Source organism: Eubalaena glacialis, chromosome 16, assembly GCF_028564815.1.
Source record: "Eubalaena glacialis isolate mEubGla1 chromosome 16, mEubGla1.1.hap2.+ XY, whole genome shotgun sequence".
Classification (NCBI taxonomy): Eukaryota; Metazoa; Chordata; class Mammalia; order Artiodactyla; family Balaenidae; genus Eubalaena; species Eubalaena glacialis.
The window spans coordinates 8,876,641-8,895,871 of record NC_083731.1 but is presented as its reverse complement, the minus strand read 5'-3'; positions in this window follow the sequence as shown (position 1 = coordinate 8,895,871).

Below are 19,231 nucleotides of genomic sequence, written 5' to 3'. Positions count from 1 at the left end.
TTTTTCTTCCATTACCTTTTTAAAAAATATTTGTTGCTGTTTATAGAACATTTGGATGCCTGCGTATTTGATGAATGTTCCTAATTTAACAACTAATCCCAGTATATATAGGGTTAAATTGAGATTTGTTTGTATTCACCTTTGTTCAAGAGGAAAATGTTCCACTTAGAAAGAAATTATTTTAGAATGCTATCAAATTTAGTATTTTTAATTAAACATTACCATTTTTAATTTTTTAAAAGTCTTGTTAGGTTAATTTAGTGAATGCTAAATTCTTTAGGATAGATTGGCATACTTAGGAAATAATAAAGGATGTACACCAAATTACATCAAATGACCTCACTCAGGGTTTTATCAGCCATTCTCATACTGCTTTCCTTCTCTAACATGGCAATTAGGAGTGATAGTTACCATTTATAAAGAGCTTTACTCACTTTGTCTCCATTAATCTACAAAACCACATTATGTGGTAGTTATAACCATTTCCATTCAGTAAGAAAACTGACACAATTGTCAACTCGTGGATGAGACATAGTAAGAATGGCAAAGTCAGGACTGAATGCAAGTCTATCCGCTCTTTCTCACTTTTCTGCTCTCACTTGTATTATTTCTGTCTGACCTTGTACTCTGTCAGAAAACAACAGGTTTTCTATCATATAAGTGTATAATTGTGAGGCCCATATCCAGGGGATGAGGAAAGTCCAAAGTGCCAAGACCAGCATTTGGACCACTTCTCCTTTAGAGGCACCTGACAATTCTGAAGGCTGTAGATGAGTCTCAAAGGTGAGCAGAGCCCTCAAAAGACTCACAGGCCAAAGGATCACCAGCAATGAATAAATGCAGAAAACAATTCCAATAACAATAGTATCCAAAGGGATAAATACCTAGTTATAAATGTAATCAAGAAGGTGAAAGACTTATACACTGAAAATTACAAAATGTTACCAAAAGAAATTAAATGGTGGTGGCAGAGGGGATGCTTACAAAGGGCTGGTAATGTTCTACTGTCTGACCTTGTTCGTGGTTACGTGGTAACTCACTGAAGTATATTTTATGATTTGTGTACTCTTCTCTAGGTATGTTCTACTTCAATTAAAAAGTAAAAAAAAAAAAAAATTAAAACCACTGTACCCAAACCCTAATCAAGGCCCTACACATCTATTCCTGCCTTCCTCCTGACCTGTTGCTCACGTCCTATCATATTCCAGCATTTGCTGGTTAGCCTCTGATTTTACCTCCCATATTGAGATCTGCTCTCACCTCTGATTGCAGCCATGTTCACCAGCCCTTAGCCTTTCTCCTGGTCCACTTTCAGCAGCCACAACAAGCCCACATCACTCAACAATGTGAGAGACCACAGCTGGCCCTTTCCTCGAGGTGGAAGCAGACACACTTACAAGGCCAGTCTTACACACCTTGCACATGTCTGTCTCACTAAGGAGATCACAACCTCCTCATCTAAAGAAACTGTTTTCCTCCTGTTTGCATTCAGCAGAACGCCTGGCACAGGGCCTGGCGTACAACAGACATTCAATAGATGAGGAATGATGTTGCCTTGACAATGTATTTGGTGAGATGTATGCAAGTGTCAAAAGAACAGAAGGGGTGGTAGAGACCAAGCTGGGGGGTGGGGGGGGATACTTTTGTGCTTCTTGTTCTTAACAAGATGGATTTCATTACATATATCTGAAAGAGCTTAATGGTTTGTTTTGTTTCCCTTGATTTTGCCCTAAACTTGACTCTGCTAAGTTCTAACGAAGGTACACTTCGCTACAATTATCTGATTACCAGAGAGATTAATAAGCCTTTCCAGCTTGGCTCATAAATCACAAATTTCTACAAGTAGGAAATTTTCAAATAAGAGGCCAAATCCCATTGCTTAGTCACTCTATTGTCCCCTTGAATCAGTTTTAGAATCTAACAGCACTTCATGTTCACAGGCATATAAAAGTATTGACTTTCTTTGAGATGAATATTATGTTCTAATGACCAAAAGTGATAAATATTGTATTAAGACAAGCCCAATATCTCAAATGCCTATAAATCTTCATGTTCTCCCAAACGAAAATACATTCCTATTGTATTACCAGAGAACAATTTGAAAGATTTAAACTACTAAAGAGACTAAGTAACATTATGTCCGGTAAAAGAACTTGGATCTTACTGAGCCTTCGAGAAGTTGACATTAAAGAAACATTGAGCAGGCACCAGATTCACTTTATGAACCAAGAGGAGAGGCTCTCAGGGGATGCCCAGGTTGGGAAGTTCTAGGGAGGCTTCTAAGGACAGTAACCAAAGATTATTTACCTGAGAAAGCAGGTGTGCTTGGAACACAGAAAGCAGTGGTTGGTATTATTCAATTAATTCTATTGTGTGAATCCTTTTTCAACAGTCCAGACCAAATGACATCTTACTACCTACTACCGGAACCACTTAGAAAGTTAAGTCTAGCTAGGAACCCCTAGCCTAGTTCACCCCACAATTTCCTTCCCTACTCTTACACCTTTGGTGTTACTAAAGAAAAATCTATAAGAATATGCATTGGGATCTTCTGAACCAATTATTTCTCATTTCAATGGTACCAACACAGGACCAATGGAGGAGGGCTTAGTCAATTACCTCTTCAATTTCCTTCAGAGACCTTTTGAAATTTACAGCTAATTTTGCAGAAAGATGGCTGATCACAATCTTAAACTCTTATGAAAAAGAGGTAAAATGTAAAATACATCAGATAAACCCATGCACATACAGTCACCTTATCTTTGATAAAGGAGGCAAAAATATACAATGGAGAAAGGACAGCCTCTTCAATAAGTGGTGCTGGGAAAACTGGACAGCTACATGTAAAAGAATGAAATTAGAACACTTCCTAACACCACACACAAAAATAAACTCAAAATGGATTAAAGACCTAAATGTAAGGCCAGACACTATAAAACTCTTAGAGGAAAACACAGGAAGAACACTCTTTGACATAAATCACAGCAGGATCCTTTTTGACCCACCTCCTAGAGAAATGGAAATAAAAACAAAAATAAACAAATGGGACCTAATGAAACTTAAAAGCTTTTGCACAGCAAAGGAAACCATAAACAAGACGAAAAGACATCCCTCAGAATGGGAGAAAATATTTGCAAACGAAGCAACTGACAAAGGATTAATCTCCAAAATATACAAGCAGCTCATGCAGCTCAATATCACAAAAACAAACAACCCAATTCAAAAATGGGCAGAAGATCTAAATAGACATTTCTCTAAAGAAGATATACAGATTGTCAACAAACACATGGAAGGATGCTCAACATCACTAATCATTAGAGAAATGCAAATCAAAACTACAATGAGGTATCACCTCACACTGTTCAGAATGGCCATCATCAAAAATCTACAAACAATAAATGCCGGAGAGGGTGTGGAGAAAAGGGAACCCTCTTGCACTGTTGGTGGGAATGTAAATTGATAACAGCCACTATGGAGAACAGTATGGAGGTTCCTTAAAAAACTAAAAATAGAACTACCATATGACCTAGCAATCCCACTACTGGGCATATACCCTGAGAAAACCATAATTCAAAAAGAGTCATGTACCACAATGTTCATTGCAGCACTATTTACAATAGCCAGGACATGGAAGCAACCTAAGTGTCCACTGACAGATGAATGGTTAAAGAAGATGTGGCACATATATACAATGGAATATTACTCACCCATAAAAAGAAACGAAATTGAGTTATTTGTAGTGAGTCGGATGGACCTAAAGTCTGTCATACAGAGTGAAATAAGTCAGAAAGAGAAAAACAAATGCCGTATGCTAACATATATATATGGAATCTAAAAAAAAAAAAAAAAAGGTTCTGATGAACCTAGTAGCAGGACAGGAATAAAGACACAGATGTAGAGAATAGACTTGAGGACATGGGGAGGGGCAAGGGTAAGCTGGGATGAAGTGAGAGAGTATCATGGACATATATACACTACCAAATGTAAAATAGGTAGCTAGTGGGAAGCAGCTGCATCATACCAGGAGATCAGCTCAGTGCTTTGTGGCCACCTAGAGGGGTGGGGTAGGGAGGATGGGAGGGAGACGCAAGAGGGAGGGGAAATGGGGATATATGTATACATATAGTTGATTCACTTTGTCATACAGCAGAAACCAACACAACATTGTAAAGCAATTATACTCCAATAAAGATGTTATAAAATAAAATTTAAAAACATAAAATAAAATAAAATACATCAGAATGACACCAGAGAAGAACTGGCTCACTTTCCTTAGTCTCAACTCAAAAAAATCCCTGGGAGGAACTCTGGCTTGGGTCACATGCCCATCTTTGAGGACAGAAAGGCTGAATATTATATGATTGGCTGTTCGCCATAGAACAAAATTTTCAAGTAGGGAGAAGAATTGGTTCTTTCCACCCACCCCCAAAGCATGTTATTACCAGAAAAGACCAAAGGTAGATTATGGAACAGGAACCATAAAACCCACAAATCTATGATTGACTTTATATAAACCATAGTGGTTAGAGGCCAGTAGCAGTTCTTCTGTATAAGCTGTAGCCCCTACTCCCTGTTCTCAAATCAAACCTTGGGTCCTTTGCCTTCTTTTCCTTTACCGTGTTCTTCTTGCCCTGAGAATGACCTTACCATCTCTTTCCCCACTACACTCACTACACTACCACCACTTAACCTATCTTGATTCTTGCTGGGCTTATCACTTTCTAATTTTTATAGTATTTCTCGTATGCATCTTACATCCTCTACTATACTGGAACCTCTCTGAAGACAAGCACCAATTCTTATTTACCAAGGAATAAATTGCACATAGCAGAGACCCTAAGTAAGTGTGATGAATAGTGAATGAGTAACTGAAATAATTACTATAAATGATACATTTTAAACAGTGACTAAGATTTCAATAAAAAAAACTCAGAAAGCCCCTAAATAATTAATAGTAAGTCTCCTGCCAACTCAAGAGTTACATTTAAACTAACTTTAAGTTTGAAAAATGCCTTCCCTTCTTATGCAATATTAATGCTCCAATTGAATGATACTATTAATTTTTGATCAACTTTAAAAAAGGAAAAGAAAGAAAAGACTGTAAGTAAAAGTAGTGCAAAATTAATTCAAAATAGTGACTTGCTTGTATACTTAGAAACAAATACATCACACCTTCCAAGGAAAATTTGGCAGCCATTCACCACATTATTGGTACACTACTAATTTCTGTAGCAAATAACACAATTTCTTATTAAAGTTACCATTAAATCTATATTGAATTAATTTTCGATTGTCAATCACACCCTCAAAACTGGCATCAATGGGCACCCTTATTGCAAATGGAACAAGTTTGATTTTATTTTTCAAGAGCAAAGGTGCTTGTACATCTAGTATACTTAAAGAAGATGGAAAATTAGAACAAGAAGAAGAGTAGCAGATACTTTTCCAAAATGACTTCCTTATGGGATTCCATATGACCTGAAACTCTCATTCTTCAACTCATTATTGGGACATATATCTATAGAGTCACTGTATATTTTTATTATTTTCTTGATTATAAAAGTACTGCATACCCATTGTAGAAAATTTTAAAAACATAACAAAGATAAGAGTCAGTTTACCTCTCATGACCAACTTTCCCTTTTGTTCTATCCTGAAATTTGCCCTCGGCCGCAAAGAGCTCTTTTTGCCCAAACACTGTTCCATCCCTTAAACAATCAAATGCATCTAAGTTTTAACCATAAAGTTAAATAACTCTTTCCTGAAGGCTTGAGGGATGACAGGAGTAACTAATCCTCCTACTAGCAGTGGCCACATTAAAAACCAGGGCCCTATATATCTGAAGAAAAGTCTAATTCAAAAAGACACATGCACCCCAATGTTCATTGCAGCACTATTTACAATATAGCCAAGACATGGAAGCAACCTAAGTGTCCATCAACAGATGAATGGATGAAGAAGATGTGGTCTACATATACAATGGAATACTACTCAGCCATAAAAAAGAATGTCATTTGCAGCAGCATGGATGGACCTAGAGATTATAATACTAAGTGAAGCAAGTCAGACAGAGAAAGACAAATATCATATGATATCACTTGTATGTGGAATCTTAAAAAAAAGGTACAAATGAACTTATCTACAAAACAGAAATAGAGTTACAGATGTAGAAAACAAACTTACGGTTACCCAAGGAGGAAGGGGAGGGAGGTATAAATCAGGAGTTTGGGATGGGCAGATACAAACTACTATGTATAAAAAAGATAAACAACAAGGTCTTACATATATATCACTGAATCACTTTGCTGTACACCAGAAACTAACAACATTGTAAATCAACTGCACTTCAATTAAAAAACAAACAAACAAACAAACAAACAAAAAATAGCCAGGGCCGTAAACCCAACCCAGTGTTTCTCTACCTTCCTACAGGCTCTCCCACCAGGTAGGAAGCAGCCCAACCCCACACCAGAGACATTTCTAGATTTAAATCCAGTTTACATTCATTCAGCTTCTATTAAACTTAATTTATATTAAAAGGTAAATCTTGATTAAGAATAGAAACCCAGTGTAAACTGATGGTTACCAGGGGGTAAGGGGCAAGGGGAGGAAGGAGAAATTGGGAGATTAGGATTGACATAAGCACACTACTATATATAAAATAGATAACTAATAAGGACCTACTTTATAACACTGGGAACTCTACTCAATACTCTGTAATGACCTATATTGGAAAAGAATCTAAAAAAGAGTAGATATATGTATATGTATAACTGATTCACTTTGCTGTACACCTGAAACTAACACAACATAGTAAATCAACTATACCCCAATGAGTTAATGCCCTCTCCCAGGGCAGAGGCCATTGAACAATTTGCACATGTGAAAAAACATACCTGACAAGACGCACCCTTTTTTCAGCCCAAACTCATAACTTTGGCACATTTCCACACCAAGGAGAGGCTTGGGCGAAGTATCTCTGTTTTGAAATACACATGCTAAATTGTTTTCCTTATAGGAATATGTTCTGACCTTGTGGGACTATGATTTTTCCAAATATATTCAAGTTACTTGGTGCAAAAATAATTAGCTTTCAGAGATGTCAGTGTTTACTTAAGAGGGAACATCATGCTTCTTTATCTGATGCTACAATTCAGAATCTTTCCAATTTATCCTTCCTGATAAATTAGGTTGTATCTCAATAGTTTTAACTTTTCTGATATGACTGTATATTTTATTTCTGCAGCAAGTATGCAGTAACCCCAGATTTATCATGTTTTAATCCATTAAAATTTTTATATGTTTACACTAAAAAAAAAAAAAGAATAGAAACCTAGAGAGTTCAAAAAAAATAGAATATCAGTGGCCAGCATAGGGGTCTGGCTGCTTAGAAGGGTGGGGTCGTCTGAATTGGGCTGGTGGAAGGAAAAAAGTGGCACAGACAGGGAAGCCTTACCAAGAGGGAGGGTGGCAGGGAAATGCTGAAAATTGTGTTCCTGGGGAATTGTGTTGTGTGAGACCCTCCCTTATTTTGCCTGCCGGGAAATGGCCCGAAATGCCCTTGTGCCTGTATCTGACAGCCCGGTGTTCCAGAACACAGAAATGGAAACCTTTAAAAAGAAAAAAAAAAGTGCACCTGGACAGATGGCCTTTTATAACTTGTCTCCTGGGGGAGACTCTTACTCACTGGGTCAGCAGCCTGAGTCAGCCCTGAAGAAAAGGTGGCCTTAGAAAGTGAACAACAGATTGAGAGTAATTGCTCCCCTGGGGCCTTGCAGATTTTTCAGAATGACTCAGAGTCTGCATACCTCTAACTTGGGGAAATGAGCAGACAAAAAACTAAACACTGAAATTTCCCATTAAGAACACTGATAAAGACCAGCTTCATTAAAAAAAAATTTTTTTTTAATTTTGAAACAATCTCAAACTTAAAGGAAAACTACAAGTACAATTATTTTCCTGAAGTATTGAAATTGGGGAGTGGGTTGCTGACCTGATGCCCTATGACCACTGTATACTTTAGGGTATACTTCCTATAAAAAAGGACATTCTCTTACATAATCACAGTTCAGTCGGGAACTTAACATTGATATATATTACTACTTTAGTTTTTAGAGCAGTTTTAGGTTCACAGCAAAACTGATTGGAAGGTACAGAGTTCCCACACACCCCCTGGTTCCCACACATGTGCATAGCCTCTCCTACTGAGAGCACCCTGGCATCTGTTATAATCCATAAACCTACACGGACACATCATTATCACCCGAAGTCCATGGTTTACGTTAGGGTTCACTCTTGCTGTTGTACAGTCTATGAGTTTTGACAAATGTGTAATGATATGTACCCACCATTATCGTATCAAACAGAATAGCTTCACTGCCCTAAAAAAAATCCATGCTCTGCCTATTCATCCCTCCTACCAACCCCTAGAGCCCACTGATCTTTTTACTGTTTCCATCGTTTTGCCTTTTCCAAAACTGCCACGTGGTTGGAATCACAGAGTATGCAGCCGTTTCAAACTGGCTTCTTTCACTTAGTAATATGCATTTAAGTTTGTTTTCTCCACGTCTTTTCATAACTTGATAGCTCATTTCTTTTTAATGCTGAATACTATTCCATTGTCTGGATGTACCACAGTTTATTTATCCATTCACCTATTGAAGGACACCTTGGTTGCTTCCAATTTTGGGCAATTATGAATAAAACTATAAACATGTGTGCACACATTTTTGTGTGGATGTAAGTTTTCAACTCTTTGGGGTAAATACCATGGAAAGCAATTGCTGGATCATATGGTAAGAGTACGTATAGTTTTTTAAAGAAGTCGCCAAACTTTTTGCTTATCGTTGACCATTTATGTTGACTTCCGTTTTTGATTTTACATACAAGGTTGTAAAGAGAATTTTGACACCCGAGAGTTTCTCTAGAGTGTATTCTAAGAATGGAATTGCTGTCACACAGGCTTTGTGAATATTTAACTGTACCAGATAGTACCTAATTGCATTCCAAAATGATTGTAGCAATTGACATTTTTTATACCAGGAGTGTGTAAAAATCGCCCGTTACTCCACATTCTCACTAATGCATATTAACAGACGTCTTTGCTTTTTCCAATCTAGTGATATAAAATGGTATTGCACTGTTGACTTAATTACTCATAAGATTGAGCGTCTTTCCATAAGTTTATTGGACATTTGTATTTCCTTTTCTATACAATGTCTATTAATGCATGTTACTAATTTTTCTACTGAGTTGACATTTTCTTACTGGTTTGTAGCTATTATGTGTCCTGATTACTGATGCTTTATTGGTTTTATATATTGTAAACATTTGCTGCCAGTTTGAGTTTTTACTTTCATTTTCTTTGTAGTGTCTTGAACTGAAGTTCTTGGTTTTACTTTCATCAAATTTATCAATCTTTTCTTCTATGTTGGTATTTTTTGTATCATGTTTAAGAAATTCTTCCCTACCTCTCTGTCCTAAAAAGATTTCTTATATTTTCTTCTAAAACTTTTCATACTTGAGTATTTAATTTTGTGAAAAGTATAAAGTCATAATCCAATTTCAGTTTTTCTTTAGATAACCAAGTGTCCAACACAATTTATTAATAGTCAGTTCTTTCCCCAGCAATCCAGAATGCCTGCACAATTATAAAGAAATTTGCATATATACCCTTGCTCATGAGGCCATTTGCCTACGCCTGACCATAATTACATGGTACTGATTACCATGGCTTTACAGAAAGTCTTCAAATTTGGTAGAGTAAGCTTCTCTATCTTATTCCTCTTTAGAGGTATTTTAAGTATTCTTGGACCTATGAACTTGAATCTAAATTTTAGAATCAGTTTGTCACCATCCTCAACAAATCCCATTGGGATTATTATTGAAATTTTATTGGATTCTACCTCCATTAATATCTTTATGACAGTAAGTCTTTCACTCCATGAATGTGAATTATCTTTCCATTTATTTAGCTCTTATCTAGTGTCTCCCAATACAGTTTAACAAATTTGTCCATACAGACCATGCATTCATTGCGTTAGCTTTATGCCAATGTACTTTACATTTTTATTGCTTTAAAAATGACCTCTATATTTTGTTTTTAATTAACCTTTCAATTTGGAGATAATTGTACATTCACACGAAGTGAGAAAAAGTAATACAGAGAAATATTGTATATGCTTCATCTAGTGTCTCCTAATGGTCACATCTTGAATAACTACCTTTTTTTTTTGGCCGCACGGCTTGCGTGATCCCCCATCAGGGATTGAACCCATGCCCCCTGCAGGGGAAGTGCAGAGTCCTAACCACTGGACTGCCAGGGAAGCCCCTTGCATAACTGTTGTACAATAATACAACCAGGAAACTGATGTTGATAAAATCCATGCATCTTATTCAAATTTCGCAGATTTTACATGTGTGTGTATTTAATTCTAAAAAATTTTATCACATGTGTAGATTCATGTGACCACTATCATATTCAAGACACAGAACAATTCCATCACCACAAGAACCCCTCTCCGCTATCCTTTAGCAGCCACCACTGCCTCCTTCCTACTCACTCTCCAACCCCTCTCTAACCCCTGGCAACAACGAATCTGCTATCTACAATGTTGCCGTGTCAAAAACGTTACCTGAATGGAATCATATACTATGTAAGCTTCAGGGATTGGTTATTTGACTCAACATAATTTCATTGAGAGCCATCCAAGTTGTTGCACGTATCAATAGTTTCTTCCTTTTCATTGCTGAGAAGTGTTCCATGGTATGAATATACATATATTCAACCATTCACCCATTGAAGGACATTTTAGTTGCTCCCAGGGTGGAGCTATTATGAATAAAGGTTTCATTTCTCTGGAGTAATGCCCCAGAGTGCAATTGTTAGGTTGTATTGTAAGCACACGTATGGCCTTATAAGAAATAGCCAAACTGTTGTCCATAGTATGTCTGCACCACTTTACATTGTGTTTGTGAGATTAACTGAACTTGATCATGTTGTATTCTCATATTTATATGTTACTGGTCATTTTGGATAACCTCTTATTGATTTTTAGAAAAGAATTTACCCTTCATTTTGTTAAACAAATTCCAACTTGATATTTATATTCTGTCTCTGATGACGCCAAAATCCGAAATGTTGGAGTCCTCACCTAATTTTTGTTGTTTCTGCTGAATTTCATTCATGGTGATTTATTTCCTGGTGTGTTTGATGGGTTTTTTTTATTAGGAGCTCATATTTAGTTGATCTTAATCTGTGGGGAAACTGGAGGCCATACCTGAGGATGATTTCCCTCCGGAAGGATTGTGTTTGTCTCTGCTGGGAGTCAGAGGTACAACCTGCCTGGGATGCTTTTAGCTCCTTTCCAGTAACCTGCCTGGGATGCTTTTAGCCCCAAGTTTAATTTAGGACTCAAATTCCATTCCCCCAAATTGCACTTATTTCACACCTTGGTCTCCCATTAAAAGTAGCTATTGATAGGATAAAGTAAGCAGGGAGACAGCAGCGTGGAAACCAAGTGCTGAGTGGCTTGGGACCATGGCGTGGCACGAGCAAAGGAGGTGGACCCAGTTGCTGTCCCTCAAAATGCACACTGAGCCCTGCATAGGAAGAGGCAGAATAAAAATATAAGTGTGAGGGTTCAGTGCAGAAAGGGTTGTGTAAGACCCAACCTGGGAATGAAAGGTTTTCAGAGGCAAACTAGTACCTTCTTTCAAATTTTACCTAAGACCAACCCTGGAAAAAGCCCTTTTGGGCATCTTTCAGATATTTGAAAGTCTCCTTTCCAATCTTACTAAGAGTATTAAAATAATGAGACCTCGTTTTGCTAGAATCCCAGCCCATCTAAACTGAGTCATGTCAGTTAAACAGCTACTTTAGGTAGTGAAGCTGTAAGTAATGTTCCCTGAGACCAGTGTGAACTAGAGCAGTCTCCATTTATGGGGTTTGTAGCCCAACTTTTCCATGAGGCCACAGTTACTTATCCTGAGCTAGGGGATATTTCCATGCACATAGAGTTAGCCAAACCTGGATACTATATTAAGTGGCCTATTTCCATGTCTAACAATCCTTTTTGTTGCATAAGGATACTGAAACATAAACAAAAATGTAAACTCTTGGTTATATATCCCTTACCAAGTGGCAGAAGCCTGGGTCTACCAGTGTTTAAATATTTCTATTTTGAATATTTTCAAACATACATAAAAACAGAGAGAACAACATCATAAACTCCCATAGACCCACCACTCAGAGTTAAAAATTTATCAAGATTTCTGTCATACTTAGTTTACCCCTTTTGAGGTTCTCTTGTTTGTTGTGTTTTGTTGTTTTTTTGAAATGGATTGTTGTTTTTGTTTTAGCTAAAAACTTTTAAAGTTACAGATGCGATATTTCAACACTAAATCGTGCAATATTTATTACTAATATTATGAGTCAATAAAATTGTCTCCCATATGCACAATACCATTATTGTACCTAAAAACTTTAACACAATGCAGGCTGCATAGTAAGGATTTTTCATAATTTTTTCAACCCGTCCTCTATAGAGGATCATTTGGGCTATTTCTAGTCTTTTGCTTTTATAAGTAATTATCAGACCTTTCACGACTAAATAATTCCTAAAAGAACACAGAAGTTTAATTTTGCTTTGAGGCTCCTCCTTCGAATATATGCTTGTTTTACACATTCAAGTCCCCCTGTATGTAACCTGCTCTGGATTTTGGCAGGAAGAGTAAATATGTTTATTGAGAGTATTTCTTGAAATGGACTAATGTGTTTTGGTTTCCTTGGGTGGAGATGACTGAAGTCAATGTCAGACAGACAAATGTGGCCAAAAAACATGTAATTTACAAATAGAAAGCAAACCCAGCCTCTGGTCATCCTAAAAGAAAATGTAGTTTGGATTGCTTCCCACTGATTTTTAAAAGAACAAATCTTGGAATGTTCTCAATTTCCTTACAATCTAACATTTATTGGCTTCCATTTCCGTGAGTTCTTTTTAATCAAATGAATCTTTTGAATATCTGAGTCAGTGTGAGGTCAAGTGGCAAATTTTTATATTCACCATTTGTTCAGTGAAATGGAACTTCTAAAAGACAGTCAGTAAATCACTCTGTCATTTGAAAAGTGAGCTAGAAGAACGATAACGGGAGTGGTAAGAAAAATTATAAAATGCCAAATATATTCATTGCGATTCATTCATGAAACAGAAGAGAACCAATTTCAATCTTTGAAGCATAATTCCAATATAACCTTTCTTTTCTTTCACTCAAGGAGCTCAGAGAACCAACCTCAGCTCAAATGTCTCTAAATATAGAAAATCAGTTTAACTTGGGAATATCGGCCTGTAAAATGTTAGCAGCCTTTTTTTAAGCTTCTGAAGTCCCAGTTTTCACGTGTACACTCCATGTCTAGTATAAAAGGTGAATATCATCGACTCTCATTTACCCAGGGCAGGGCCTCCTTGCTCTCCCTGCCCTGTTCTCTAGCAGAATCCATCAGAGAGCAGAACAGCCTGTGGAAAAGCCCAGGCCCTGGAGTTGGGCAGAGTGGCATTCCAGCCCTTGCTTTGACACTTACTGGCTGCATGACCTTGGATAATTTATTTACCTTCTCAATATTACTTGTGCCACTATATAAATTTGGATTATAATACCTGCCCTGTAAGGTGTGGGGAGAACTGAATTGAGTGGTTCTCAAACTTCATTGTAATTTAGCATCACCTGGGAAGCTTTTAAAAACCCAGATGCTCAAGCCTCATCCTAGACCAATAAAATCAGAATCTCTGGGGGACACCCAGGTATCAGTATTCTTTGTTAAGCTCCCCCAGTGATTCCGTTGTGCAGTCAAGTTCAAGAACCCTACTGCTCTGGTATATATAAATATCTAGTATACTACCTGTCCCTCAGCAGACTTTGTATGTGGTGACTATGACTATTATGTCCTATCAAATTTCAAAACGCCTTCTTTCTTTCCATTTACTCATCTGGGATGTCTCCAGACTGTTAAACTGGGTAAAATTTGATATTAGAGCTTCCTTGCTCACACCATCATCCTGTTTTTCCCTTTGAGATTTCCCTTTCCTTTCTTATCACCCACTGACTCCTTTAATAAAATAGCCATCTAGGGAACAATATTCAATATCCTGTGATAAGCCATAATGGAAAAGAATATGAAAAAGAATGTATGTATATGTATAACTGAATCACTTTGCTGTACAGTAGAAATTAACACAACATTGTAAATCCACAATACTTCAATAAAATAATTTTTTTAAGGCAAAAAAAAAATAGCCATCTAATACCCGCAAAATTAAACATGCCAAGAGAGGGTAGAAAGTTAATCTCTCCAAGTAGAATTTCATACTGCCTGGCCTCAAAAAGTGAGATGGAGATCACTGGGTCATCTTGGTGATATCTCAATAATAACCCTTGTCACCACTTACTGTACTAGGGTAACCATGGGGTTAAAATTTATGATTCACCATTTCCAACTCTATTCAGTGACACAGTGTGGCTGTTTCGGTTCCTTTTTCATACGATTCCATATTTTTATTCCAGTTCTTCTTTGTGCAGTGCAGTAAAAATTGTCCTGGTTAATTTCTTGTCACCATTGTCATGGGCGCCATGGCACGTGGCCAAACCAACACTGCAAGCATCTCACTTGAGACACATCCATTCCCAGGGTTGCCAGACTGTGATTTGTTTGCTTTTAACTGAAATGAAAATATAAGTTAATTAAGATGAGATGATAAGTGATGAATCTGTCCTGAGTCAGAGAATTGTTGCTTCAAGAAAACAAGCTGTAGTGTTACTGCATGCATGAACCAACTCGTGTTTATACTGATGTGCTTTATAAGTGTGTGTCAACCATCCTCGGTAGACTTCTCACACAAAGATGAATACTTTTCTGCAAGGCTTATTTTTTTTTTTTTTTTTTAGAAAGTGTTCTTTTTCTTTCTTTCTTTCTTTAATTTATTTATTTTTGGCTGTGTTGGGTCTTCGTTTCTGTGCGAGGGCTTTCTCTAGTTGCGTCAAGTGGGGGCCACTCTTCATCGCGGTGCGCGGTCCTCTCACTGTCACAGCCTCTCTTGTTGCGGAGCACAGGCTCAAGACGTGCAGGCTCAGTAGTTGTGGCTCACGGGCCTAGTTGCTCCGCGGCATGTGGGATCTTCCCAGACCAGGGCTCGAACCCGTATCCCCTGCACTGGCAGGCAGATTCTCAACCACTGCGCCACCAGGGAAGCCCTGCAAGGCTTATTAAATCAAGGTGACGATTGAAAATTGACAGATGAAAAGTTGAACCTCCCAAGTAAGCCAAACATTCGAACTGAGCAATATGAAATTTCAATCTCTGCCTCTTTAACATCTACAAAGTCTTCTATCAGTTTGTAGCTCAGACTGATAACACGAATCGACGAAAAAGTTTCATTCTTGTTGAGCCATCTCCAAGTCCATGAATATAAGGTTTTGAGGGAAGGTGTACAGCAGCATTTAGTTTCCATTGTTCTGTGTTTGCTGTTCAACTGCTTCAAAGAGTAGTCGACATGTACACACTGCTATATTTAAAATAGATAACCAACAAGGACCTACTGTACAGCACAGGGAACTCTGCTCAATACTCTGTAATAGCCTAAATGAGAAAAGAATTTGAAAAAGAATAGATACATGTATATGTATAACTGAATCACTCTGCTATGCACCTGAAACTAACGCAACATTGTTAATCAACTATACGCCAATATAAAATAAAAATTGAATTAAAAAAAACCACAAAAAAACCATTGAAGTTGCAACATATCTAAAAAAAAAAAGAGTAGTCGACATTCATATCAACCATTTCACAGCTCAGCTCCCTGCAGTAAGTGGATATAAGAGGAAACCAAATTTTAACTCAATGTCTAAGTACCTTTGTTTTGATTACCTCCTCTTTTTTTTTTTTTAATTTTGAAATAGTGTATTTTATTTTATTTTATTTTTTTAACATCTTTATTGGAGTATAATGGCTTTACAGTGGTGTGTTAGTTTCTGCTTTATAACAAAGTGAATCAGTTATGCATATACATATGTTCCCATATCTCTTCCCTCTTGCATCTCCCTCCCTCCCACCCTCCCCATCCCACCCCTCCAGGTGGTCACAAAGCACCGAGCTGATCTCCCTGTGCTATGTGGCTGCTTCCCACTAGCTATCTATTTTACGTTTGGTAGTGTATATATGTCCATGCCACTCTCTCACTTCGTCCCAGCTTCCCCTTCCCCCTCCCCATATCCTCAAGTCCATTCTCTAGTAGGTCTGTGTCTTTATTCCCGTCTTGCCACTAGGTTCTTCATGACCTTTTTTTTTTTTTTTTCCTTAGATTCCATATATATGTGTTAGCATACTGTATTTGTTTTTCTCTTTCTGACTGCCTCCTCTTTACTCCATAGGTGAGGGAGGGAATCTCACCCAACGATTTCAAGCCAACCTGCAACACCCACACCGGACAGATGGCAGTGGCAGTAGTTTATTAGTCACATATACTCCCAGCCCGAAAGAAAAGGACACCGTGCCATGCAGGGCCGCCCTGGGGGTGCGCTCTGGAACAGGGTGACCAGCCAGAGGCTGGGAGAGGCAGGTTCTGTAGTAACAAGAGGGTGGATGACCCCTGGTTCCAGGGCGAGGATGAGATTGGCTTGTTTGAATAATTCTGGGGGCTGTCGGAAATCTGCTCCTCAGGGATAAACAAGCCCTGGGCCTGGCTCCCGCAAGGAGTGAAGTTGTTTGGCTGGGGGACCCCATCCGGGGGAGCAGAGCAGGGAAACTTGCAGTTCTGCCACTCAAGGTCCTCCCAGTTTTCCCCGCATGTCAAGGCTCAAAATACTGAGCTTTAACTTAAGGTCATATTCCAGGACCTTATACATTGAGGGCTGTCCAGTCACCTGATGGGATAATGAGAGGGCGAGGTGACCAGTGGTTGGCATGCTCAACGGGCACTTCCTTGTTTAACTGTGTATCTTCCCCATTAAGTTGGAAACTTCTTGCGGACAAGGGCTGTGTCTCTCTCGCTTCCCACTGTCATCCCAGCTCCACACAGAGCACAGGACATCCATTCATTCGTTGATTAATGTCTTCATCAGCTCTCAGAGATCCTCTGCACTTCACCATTTTATAAATCTGATTCGAGGAGGCTAGTTCAGCTTCATGTTGACAGAGAGAAAACATATTAACTTCACCACCTTGTCATCTTCAATTCTGCAGCATCGCCTAATCCTATCCTACTTCATAGAGCTCCCGGGAAAACAAATACTAAGTTTCAATCTCTTAATATTGTTTTTTGACATGCCTGTTGAGAGTCGAAGGGCTACGAAAATATAACCTTGGCAGAAACAGAGAACAAAAAGAGCCAGCCTCTAGCCAGTGAATGTGAGAGTGATTGTGTTGGCTGATATATGCCAAGAATCCTTTCCTTCAGTGCTCACTGCGGATGTCAGGAGTGGTACTCTCCATCGTGCTGCTCTCTTCAATGTGTATAATTCTGGAAAATGAGTCAGCCTGTTTGCTTCCCCCTTACTCCCTCTTTAAAATTCAAAGGCAAGGCCCAGTCCCAAATACGGTTTCTTAAATGTTGACTCAAGAACAAAATATACTGAGAGACCATTGTTTAAAGTGAATCTAGCAAGAGCTGCCCAGAAAAGAAGTAAAATAATGGACACCAATATCCAGATGGCTTTTCTGGTGAATCAATTGGATTAAATCCTATCTAGTATCCACAAGCTTCCTTCTCATATATTGTAATTTTTCACTATTTTGGCTGATACAATTTCAATTAATAAAGTACACATGACACAGCAGCCACTTGAAACTGATTTCAGTGAGAAGAAAATGATCTGTAATGAACTGTTTCAATCGAGATTAGAAAATATTTCACTCTTCACAATTTTCCCCCTACTAATTAATCCTTAGTGGAAAGAATTCTGAAGACTTGAATCTCCATTTTATAAGCTATCTGGGCTTGGAGATCACAATCTCTCCAAGCTTCAATTTCCTCATCTGTGTAAAGTGGGGACAATAATACTTGTCTTGCCAAGTCATCTTGCAAAATAAATGAGATAGTACCCCTGAAAACACTTTGCAAAGTACAGAATGTTATGTACAAATGTAAGATACTATCAGACCAAAAGTTCTTTGGTATTTTCATTTCATGCTTTCCCCCCCCCCACCCCCCACCCCCCGAATCCTCCAGTTATTTTTCCGTCAATAAGTGAAATAAAAACTAAAATGTTGCTATTACTACTGAAACTGATCTCTGTAATTTCACTACTCCTACATGGGCAGCCCAAATGCAATCTCAAACTCCAAACCTGGACTCCAAACAGAACTCATCTATGGAATAATGATTAGAAGCCTGGTCTCCAGACCCAAGTGCCTGGATTAGATTCTTGTTCTGCTGCCTCCTTGCTGTGTAGCCTAGAACACGTCATTTAATCTCTCTGAGCCTCCGCTCCCTTTACCACAATATTGGAATCATAATGGCTTCTCCTTCATAGTTCTCATGAGCATTAAATGGATTCTCATATGTTGTGTTATCTAGACAGTGCCAGACATGTGGTAAGCCCTCAGTAGATCTGGTTGTTATGAGCTGTATTACCTCCAGACTCTTTCCACCTGCTTCTCCCCTGACCTGGTGCCCGACTATCCAGCAGGTTTCCTGTTTCCTTGGGGACCCGAGGGCTAGAGCCTCCTATGCCGCCATCTTTCTGATGTCATTCCTCATTCCTCGATTTCTAAGCCATTTTCACTTCCGTCTCCTCTTTCTTCTTTTCTTTCTTTTTTTTCTTTTTTTTTTTTAATCCCCTCTTCTCTAATCAGTGTCACCTGGCCCCAAGTACTTTTCAACTTAACAATGCTTTGTAAAGATACTCAGATACTTTGGGTGCACAAAAATATTGCTAGTCAAGGTTAAATAGTATTTAGAATTGATATGAAATGAAGGTAGTCAAACTTAAAAGAAAATTAAACTCTTCCAGGGTAGTCTCTTAATATTAGGAATCAATATTTAGACAAACAGCATCTATTACTGAATGCTTAGCTAGATTTGGAAAGAAACTCTTAGTTTCTCTATGGTTTAATCCAGAGATGTCTCTGTATAACCAGAATACTCAGTAAGTAGTACACGAATAATGACACTAAAGCCAGGGCCAGCTATGTAATCTGCCAGGCCCAATGCACATTGAAAACGCAGAGTCCCAGCTG